Source organism: Gambusia affinis, linkage group LG23 (genome assembly GCF_019740435.1).
Source record: "Gambusia affinis linkage group LG23, SWU_Gaff_1.0, whole genome shotgun sequence".
In the NCBI taxonomy this organism is placed as follows: domain Eukaryota; kingdom Metazoa; phylum Chordata; class Actinopteri; order Cyprinodontiformes; family Poeciliidae; genus Gambusia; species Gambusia affinis.
Window position 1 is genome coordinate 2,164,673 of NC_057890.1, and position 10,865 is coordinate 2,175,537.

Sequence of the window (10,865 nt, forward strand, 5' to 3'; positions counted from 1 at the left end):
GATAAGACTCATGAAAAAGTAGATTAGGATTTCTGATTTGTAATAATGAAGAGCAATTTTGGGAATAAATGATAAGAGCAAAAAGAGGCTCTAAAAAAGTCAAAACTCTTGGGTAATTTAAAACCACAGCTTTTCCACACTTGATTAGGAACAGTATTTAGGTTGAAGATGTTGAGTTGTTTTACGCTTACTGTTTGAAAACCAAAACGCATTGTTTAGTTTTAAAGAAGATGATGGTTTCATGGCATATTTCCCCAGTGTGCTGAACAATAAGACCAGATGGAATCTGATATACAGAGGGACTGGAGTCCAGTACATTGATCCTCCTCTAAATGCATTTACAACTGCTCATTATAATGGTTCAAACACCTAAATTACATTTTAATACCCACAGTGGAAAACGTGTTGGCACAAATGCAGAAGTCTTCCTTTTCTCTGTTCTTCAGGTTGCAGCCAATCGGCAACAAAGAAAATGAATGTCGCTCTAGAATTCACCTCTCTGCAAATGCTGGCTGCTAGAGTGTCACGTAACATCATGCCTGGATAGTTCCGGTCTTGAGGTTGTTTGAAATATTTCAACCATCCAAACACTCACTACCATTTCAAGAAAACACTATTCACTCTTTCAAGAGGATAATGTGCAATAGTACAAAAGACAAAGGATTCAGGGATGATTTAGGGTTTTGTCTTGGACTCTCATTTTCTCAGCTCTTAACCCATTTGAGATGAGATGTGTTGGCCTAACAAATCCAATCCATTGAGATGCCACTGCTCCACTTCCAGGTCTTAAAGAATCTGACACCAAACTATCTCTTTTGACCCTTGACTCAATCGGTCACAACGATTTGGTGTCAAAGGCGGGATCAAGATCAGCATAACGCAAATCAAAAACTGCAACACTTTTTCCATTAATAATACATAAATGAGCCCGTGCAATCTAAAACCCTTTGTTTTCTTGTCAAAAGATACTGTATCTTGTTGGGGAATTTGAGATTTAACCAGAGACGGTTTAAGTGAAGGTGTCAGTGTTCTGAAATCCATATTTCTCTCTATCCCTGTGCAGGCCCTAAAACCAGCAAGAATTGAAGAACAAGATAGTCCTCATTTCTGCCACAGTATGCAAACTATTGCTTTATAAAAAGTCGAACACAAAATCAGGTTTTCTCCTGATAAGTTGGTGAATTGTTTTTGCTTTGACTCGTGTTTTGTACAGTCAAGTCTCGGAAATCAACATTTTGATCAATTCCTCATTCTGCTAATTTGATGAAATTGCCTTATAGCATTCTTACGCCATCTTGCCCATATTTGCACAGTGAGACTGGAATATTTCTGCGTTGCCATGACAATAGGTAAATCTCTTGCAATTCACCTGAGACGGAGGTGGCAGATAAGGCGAGAACTATCCCCTTTGCCATTTCCCTCTCTCTCCCGTGCCATCCTCTGCTGATGCAGTCATTATAGAGCTGGAAGGGGGGAAAAAATGTATTCAAGGAGCAGAAGTCGTCAGCAGGGCATTGCTCGGATTTCAGCTAAGCCTCAGCGGGAGAGGAAGAACGCTTTTCACTTTCCGCCACCAGAATTCATCAGTCTGCAGGACGCTACACAACACAGAGCATTGTTTGTTTTTCTGTTTTTATTTCAGTGAGGAAAGCATCTAAAGAAAACCCATTAGGGTTTGTGCAGCTTTCTCCTTGGCAGTCGGAAACCACGGCCAAACGGGAGCTGAAGTACCTTCACATCCCAGCGTCTTGGTTACGGCCCGACGCCATGGGCGATGCTGACTGACTTCACAACCAGACCAACACTGATGAACCCCAATGAAATGCATTATTGACGTGATATTCACACTTCAGAGGTGGAAGGAAAAAACCTCCTCTGCTCTGTTAGATATTTAGAGTCGAGCCCCGCCTGTCCGATCTGTCTCTCCATCTCACATGGCCGGCCGGGGCATCGGCCAAGAAAAAGCACATTTCATCAGTAAAAGAGCTTTGCCAGGAAATCATTCAGCTATATAATTACAAATTGACAAAAGGTCATTTGTACAGTATCTGATTGCAGGTGAAAGATGCACAGGAATCAATATCTCTTATCTGTCTTTTTCTTTGAAATTAAGGCTTAAGCCAATTTGTTTACCCATCATCAAATAGCCTCTTTTATTGCCCAAGTTGTTTTTCCTGCCTTGCCACATGGTTGTAGCTTCGTTCCCCTTCCTTAAATGTATTCTGTCAGTAGAACCAAACAGATTGACTTCACTCGGTTTAAAAAATGGCAAGCGAGGTGATATCTTTTTTATTTTTATTTTTTTGTCCTTCCTCGCCGGTCGCTGGAAGACCTTTTGTGTTCCAGGTTGGATCAATATTATCTCCCCAGCTGAGGACAAACGTACTTCCTAAGATTTCCACTATGAGCTGTCATCTGTCGGCTGGGATGTTGACTGAACATTTAGATTTTATCCACAGCTGCTCGGTTGACCTCTCCTCTCCGTGGGGGCGTGGGGAGGGGCGGGCCCTCGAGGGACAGCAATGTTCTGCGAGATGATGATGAGATGATAGGCACGTCGAGTCGAGGATGCACATCCATCAGTCTGAATGCAAGCGTGTGTAGTTCAAGCTTTACAATCCAGGTATCAATAGTTGCTGTGCCCCACAGATTTCAACTGTTGGCGTCAGGTTTATAGATGCTTTATGTTATTCCTAAACTGACAATTTATTGTGCAACCGTAATATTATCTATCTAACATCAATTGATTTATTTATTTTTTCCTTGTAAAGTTTGTCTACACACACGTTTAGCCTCTTGTCTCTCAATTGGCAGACAATGAAAGTTCACTGCAGCACCAGGAAGTCTGTCACTTCTAACTTAAGGTTGTGACAGCAGAGATACTGCATGTCCAAGACATTTTAATGACGTCCAGGTCAGAGAAATAAAATACTAACAAATTAGTATTTTCCCATAAGGAGGAACTTTACATGTTTCACAGGAGTTCGAGAACAAAACTGACCGAATAGCTAAAATTTAAAAACATTCAAGTTGCCCTCATAAATTTTTTTAGAACTGCCTATTGATAGGTGGGTCACAATATGTAGCTATGGCATTAATATGCTCATTTGAAACCGTGTTAGCACTACCACAGATGCCAACATCTATAGGCTAATTTCCGCTCTTTGGGGCACAGCCAATCAGCACAAAGGGAAATGAACGGCGCTACGAGATTGGCTGCTTTGCACTGCTGGTATTAATAAATATCCAGGTATATTTGGTGTTTGGACTCTTAAAGCAGGTGGTTACAAGTGTATTTATCGATGGTCTGTAGTATTCGTAAATTTCAGCTTTTAGAGACAGGAGACAAACGTTGCTCCCTCTTCATTCATTACTTGTTTTTGCTGTGAGGCGTCAATCGTTTCACTTCCCCCGGTGAAATCCATGCTTGTGAATTTTTGAGTTTGTGTTCTAGCGACGCGACACAAAAATGTTCAACTGTTGTTGCCGACGCAACAGCGGCAACGTGTGCTGGGCAACGACTTTCTCTGTCATTAATGCCCACTCACTGTGAATCAGCCACACGCTGAACACAAACCTGGACAAAATTACTCTCCGTTCATCAGAGTCCTAACAACATGACGTATGATTTCCGAATCATTATATTTGTAAAAAGGGAAAACTCTACTTTGACTGTAAAGTTGCATCTTTGCATTACTGTTGTTGCAGCTACTGTTTCACAAGGTAGCTAAGCATTCAGCTACAGATATTAAGGGAAGACTTCCTCAGCAACTGGTTCAAAACCTTCAAAAACACACTTTGTTCCAGTAGCAAGGTGTTTGTTTAAATTAAACCATTATAACGAAGAAACTACTGTGCGGTGTACTTTCCTCCGAGCATATTGCAGTTTATAAAATTTGATTTCATGCTTCCTTGAAAGTAGCTGCTTCTGCTTCTATATGTGGCTGTGTGGAGTGATTGATTCCCAGTAGGAAATAGCATCACACAGCACAGATGTGAACTCATCAAAAGTGATTTTAGGTCCTTAAGATAAAACAAAGACTCTTCTTGTTTTCAGTGATTAAATCTATTTGCTTTTACTCCGGAACATAAACTTGAGATGCGGCAGATGGCCTCTTGTGCGGGAAGAAAAGTCTTTTTATTCGTCTTGTGCCTCAACACGAAATATTTTCCCTTAAAAACCTTTTCTTAAATTACATCATCTCTTATTTTTCTTCAACCTGATTCTCTTAGGGTTTCTTATGTAAGCTCGGTGGATAACTCAGTTGTTCCTTGTGTTTTGACTTGCTCCCACTCCCACTTTTGCAACTTTAATAGTCACATGTTGCTGAGTTTGGTTTATTGACACAGGAATGAGGGCAACCGCTGTTCATCCTTAACTTATTTATTACAATGAAGCAAGTCTGCTAGAATGAAAACCTTCTGGCTTCCAGTCCCAGAAATATGATGACACACAGGAAATATTGGACAAAGAAAAAAAATTCATTTTTCACAGACTTTAGACTTTGCTGGATGGAGTAGATAGAAAAGTTTCTTTACTTGTTTTAAGGAAACAAAAGAGAAACCCTCTGATCGAATTCATCATGAGTTCCTGATGAAGGCTTTTTAAAACCGATGATGGGCACATTTCTCTTAATACACTCACGTGTTGATAGTGGAACAAATATTTTGTTGTTGTTTAACGCTTGCTAGCTTTGAAAATGTTTAGTGCACTTAGCTTCCCCTGAAATAATTTCTGGACAAATTCCAAAGCGATGATTTACTTTGCTGTTGTGTAAAGTTTCAGGTGAAGCTCCACTTCAAGCTTACAAACTCAAATCCTTTCATACTTCCAGTCATTTGCTTTGTGAGTTGAAATGTTGAAAACGTGTGGAACATTTTATTTACTCCAAAGCTGGGACTTACCTGTCTGAGTATGCGGCCCTGGCTCTTCCTCCTCCTCCTCTTCCTCCTTCATGGTGCTAATGTCTACAGGGATGAAGGTGACTGAGGATGACGGCCCGCCAAGCGCCTTTTCACCTGCAGCTGATAATATCTGAACGCAGACACCCCCCCAGTTAAGACAAATGAGAAGTGGGCGCAGCAATTACTGGGCGCCTGACCTTCAGCCCGCTCTCTGTGATGGAGCTGTCACACGCTTCATGCTCGCTTCTTTTTCTCCACCTTTAGCACTCAGAACACACCTGTTTGGATCCCCTACGTTTCCCCGTCGTCTCTGACTTATTTGTGCGTGAACCCGCCGTTACCGTCCCTGCGTATTTATTTCCCCCCTCCCCACCACTCGCATTCATGCATTATTAAGGGACAGATTTTTCATTACCCTGTGCTTTGCGAGGATTCTGTATTACCACTAAAAATTTCCCGGACAGATATAGGAAAAATGCAGCTAATAAATTCTGCATATGCTGATTAAATTTAAATTTCATAGGTCAGGAGCCCTCATTATTTGCACTGAAATATTAAAATAATGTGAATATTTATGCTGCTAAATTTGCAGCACTGAATTAATTCCTGAAGAAAAATGTTTGCATAGAGTAAAGTGGTTCTGTGAGAGGGAAACTTTCCCCCTGCAGCTGGACTGGCAGCCTTGTTGCTGCTGCGTCTCGGTGTCAGACTGACTCATTGAATCACGGGGTGTTAATGCCTGAGTTCTCACCTCTCCTTGGCTGATTTTACACCACGCCGTCAGCCGGGGCGCGGACGGCGCCCGTTAAGGCAGAAATAGTTGCACACATACAAATGTTAGTTTTTCTCATCTCTATGCTTAATTTCAAGCCCATTAAAGTGACCCGGCTCGGCCGCCGTGTGTGTCTGTGTGTGTGTGTGTGTGTGTGCAGGCTCCGCCGCTCACAGGGAGATAAATGATTCATTAACAGTTTCATTCAGGCGCGAAGAGATGACCACGTCTTGACTTCCACCTAAACTTAGGAAGTTTAAAAGTGCTGAGGGAGCCAATTTTTTTTATTTTTTACCTCAGAGAAAGAAAGTATATTTTATGTAAATAGTACTATTTAACACAAAAGTCACAATGTGCGTCACTCGGGACCAAATCTAGAAGAATGACGGCCCCTAAGTGAAGCCGGTCTTGGTGGCCTGTCCAGTAATGAACTGAATGGTTGGTTTAATATTAAACCAGCCACTTATTTCACTCAGAAACTTGTGTTTGGGCGGAAACGATTAATTGGATTAATCGTGATTAATCGATTACAAAAGTAATAGTCAACCAATTTAGTAATCGATTAACCTTTAACTGGAGTGTTCAAACTCAAAGCCATATGGTGGGAAAAAAAAGAAACACTCGGAGCAGTAATTAAGCCGAAACTGTTCAAGAAAAATCTAAACATTTTACATTTCTGATAAAAACACTTTTGTCTGTAAATGTGATATAGTTTTAGCTTCAGTCGATTTAGATTTACTAAAGGAATGCTTTACAGTATTACAATTTTGGAAATCAAATCTTGATTTTTCTGATTTCAAAACGAATTGACTTATTAGTTTATGTGCATCTTTTAATGCATTTCTGATATTGTACAAAAATAGGCTTGTGTTGTAAAATGAAAAATCTGTAGAATGCGCCATTTTCAAACTAATTGAGCTATTAATTGTCACAATCAATAGATTCATTGATTACTAAAATAATTGTAGTCGCAGCCCTATGCTGGTCCCAAAAAGAATTTACAACCACATGATTTTTAATACTCAAGGATTATTTACATTCTTAAAAATCAACACAACTGATGGGCCTATTAATGTTGTATAATGATTAATTTATAATTATTGTAAAACACATTTATTTAAAAAAAAAATCTTTTGGACCCAACTACTTTGAAGACCTTTTATTATTTTTTTTTTTAGATTTTTTGGCACTAGTGGCCTTTTCATTGATCCAAAGACTTCCAAAAATTTCCCATATGAGAACAAACCACTGTTACATGACTTCCGGCATTTCATGCTGTTCCAGTTTTCAGCCTTTATCTGGGATACAGATGGTGAACAGGAACAGCTTTCCATGGGGGATTAATGACAAACTGTTGCAGTTTGTTTACTTCCGTACAGTTGAGCACTCATACACACCACCTTACAAAAGTATTCATCACCTTAAATGTTTCACATATTGTCACTTTGTTAATCCATATTCAATGTGTGCGGCTGTGAAAACTATTTGGTGACGATAATCTGAGTAAATGGAGTGGAATCCATCCAAACTTACAGACGTATTTCACTGCCAGAGCAAGGCAGTAAACGCAGCAGCAGTATCTTGTTGAAATGAGAAACGTTCTCGTGATCATGAGTTAAAGAAACATAACGTTCTTCTGACGGATTATGACTTCTTGAAAAGGCATAAAGCGGTTGGTTCCCTCTGACTCTCCATCTTCTCACAGAGTTTCTTCTAAACGACTCAAACCGGACCAGGAGTCGCCGTTTCACTGTTAGAACCTCGTCTAAACTGCAGCATTTTTTGGCTTTAATGAGATACATAAATTTTGTTGTAACAACTTTTGTATGAAAGTTTCTTGTTACAGCGAGATAGAAAACCCGTTATAAAAATAAAGGAACTGCATCAGGCTAAAACAAGAATGTTTCTCATCATGTCCTAACTCTGATCAACTTGTGGTCAAACTAACCTGGCCCAAAGCGGAAATATATTCACCTCTTTTGGTTTTATTTGAGGACTGGACTGTGGTGACGGTTTTATTTTAGCAGGAACAGGAAAGCAAGTCATTATTTATTTCAAAAAATTGCTAAAGCTAAATACAGATTTTTAGAGGCAGCAAAACATTTAATCCCGGATCACCTTCCAGCAGCAGGAGAGTGAGAACTGTGATGGTTTAAAGTTAATTCATGATATTTGATGGTCTAGTCAAAGCTTGCACCTAAAATTGTAGTTTAGTGTTTAGAAAAGTGAGTACAGATTTTATTTCAATACTCAAATGAATTTGGACCTCTCCACATATCTCTGTGGTATTCTCATGAATCCATGAGCTCTGCTAGGTGATAAATGTGTCCAGTGCCATAAGCCACCATGCTTTAAAATGTCCTGTGGCTGGATTTCAGTGTTTGCAGACCTTCTGAGGTGTCTCAACCAAAAAAAGATCCATCTTTCTGTCGTCAGTCCACAGAAAGTTCCATCATTTCTCTTTAGTCTAACATGTTTTTAGTCATCAGAACTTTGTTGATGGCTTGTCTTCACATGGTAATCTTCTAATTGTTACAGGTCCAACAGGTAACTGCAGACCTTCTTTGATCGGCCTGCAGCATTTTGTCTATTCTTTAGAATCATGGCTCCGTCTCCTTCAATGCTTTTGGTTTCCATTTTAAGGCATTAGCTGAGTAGTCTTAACATTACCAGTTTTCCATTGTCCAATAATTTCGACCTAAACCTAACCCTTCAACCTCAAGTTAGAACCAGCTAATGGAATAACTTCACTAGCCGTGCTTCCGTCAACATTTTTCATGAGAATTATGACATGCGGCATTAGAAAAGATAGATGGCGATGGCAACATTTGAGAATTTCCACAATTTCACCAAAAGGTTTCACAAACGCTGTAGGTGTTTTGTGGCTTTTTCGGAAAAAAGAGTCGATGTTCTAAAGCGGAGATGGGAACCCGTTTGCAGAATAAGTTCTGACGTAACAAACTTTCCCGGTGACTAAAGTTTAAGTCTGAAGGTCTTCACCGCTGGTAGAGACGCACCTCAAAACTCTTGGTGTGTCGAGAGTTTCAGCTTACTCTCTTATTTCTACATTTTTCACTGCTCTGTCAATCGTCTTCATTCTTCGTAAATGAATAATAGCATGGTACAAAACATTGTGTTTGGTCGCACACATCTAATTGTAAAAAGAGAAAAAGGCTAAATAACGCGTGTTACGTGGATGAGTGTCTGTTTCTACAGCAGCTGTTGGTCACTGATGACCTTAGAGATGTTTACTGATGCTTTCACAGACACGTCGCCTGTTTTTATTCATATTTCATCATTATTCTGTTGCACTTGTGTTGCAATAAAATTTGAATTAGAATATTAATAATCAAGGGAGGTTTTTTTTTTGTTTGTTTTTTTTGCACCGCCACGGCCTGCGCTGTCAGTGCCTAACAAACTGGAGTCTAAACGGACTAATTACGACATAATCAGCTCCTGCCGCAGTCTGTCACTCTCGCTGATCAATTACAAACAAGACAGATGAACTCCAGGTGTCTCTAAGTGCAGCAGGGACCGGCGGCTGGGAGCCTGTGCGGATAAAATCCAATTCAGCCGTGCCTCTCCTCGCCTCTTGCATACATCGGTGAGACAAGTCACGCATGGCTAGCGCTCGGGCTAGCCTCTCCTCTCCTCCAGCCTGATTAGTTCTGCTCCAGAAATGCTGAGAGTGACGAGCTAATCGTGAGCGGCTGCGCCGGTGAGCGGGGGTCTGGAGGGTGGGGGAGCGGGCACAGATCGATGATTCGCTCTGCGGCGTCCGCGGCGTGTGGCGAGGGGAGGATCAGCTGTCACTGCAGACGTCTCTGCTGTCTGTCTCCGACCAAAACCAAGATGTGACAAGTCGCTGTCTTGTGAACTCAAACCTCCTGGTCTCGTCGCGCTTTCATGACCGTGTGGAAGGCCGTGTGCTCCGGCTGATTCCTGATGATGGACTTTATGAGGAAAAAAAACCAGCAGGAGCTGAAGACAGACTCCTCTCTAGGTCACCATGCAGTTCTCCTGGGGTTTACGTTTAAAGCACAGCACTTGCTTTGACTCCAAGTGTCCAACTGTCTGTATGTAGCAAAGGCGTCCATGTAGTTCCATCCCATCATTTTACTGCTTAGTTTGAGTTCTCACTACTGAGATCAGTCAGCCTGGAGGACTGATCTCCAGTCAAAGTTTCTGATTAAAATACCATCAGACAAAAGAGATATGACTAAAAAATGTTATCCACCCAACCATCTCTGATCATCCATCCAATCTGTTTGTCCATCCATTTCCATTTTGGTTCAACATCCATTCATCTACAGTCTTTTGTGGGTTTTCTGGTTTTTATTCATGCATTCAGACATTTTACACAAAAAAAGAGTCCACAAAACAGAGAAAACTCTGGGAAAGCATGGCAGTTTGAGATGAATAATATGTTTGAAACCTGCCATTTGCATGTGGATGAGAGGTGCAATCCAAAGCTTCTATGTTACTGTAGGCAAGGCTAATTTAAAAAATAAGAAATAAATCAAATCTCAATGGGAAAACTGAATGTGGATTTTGTATTTCTTGATTTTGAAGTGGTTCTACTTTCTTTTTTTTTAAATGAAGCAGTTTGAGTGAAAGACTTGATCCCAGTGTCAGATCTTCAGATTTCACAACAGGATCTCTGGTTTTCTAACCGCTAGAAAAGCTGTCAGAAAAGCTTTGCGTGATGCATTTCTAATGCTGATAATGACTGCGTGCGTGTGTGTGTGTGCGTGTGTGTGTGTTTGTGCAAACCAGTGGACAATAATGAAACCTTGCTTCGACAATTTGCTTCTCAGAGACATCACTCCTAATCTAAAGCAGCTCGACACCTCCTACCGGGTGTTACTCCGTCCTTCTCCAGCGGCGCCGCTTCAGGCGGACGAACCCGCTCGCGCTCATTTCCACACTAAACACCAGCTCGTTCCACGTCAGGACACATTTAGCCGGCGCCGCGTGACTTCACGCGTTGTGTTTTCGAAACGTGTTTCCTCACCTGTCCCCGTGTTTACCTGCCTCCCGCCTGTGCCGCGCGCGCTTTCTCTTCTCGCCCGAATGCGTCGTTGAGATGGACGCAATGAGACGGGTCCGCGCGCGCAGGGAGACGGAGGCAGGGCCATGAAGGAGTGCAGCTGTAAACAAGGTGAAAAACAATCAGGTGATGGCGGAC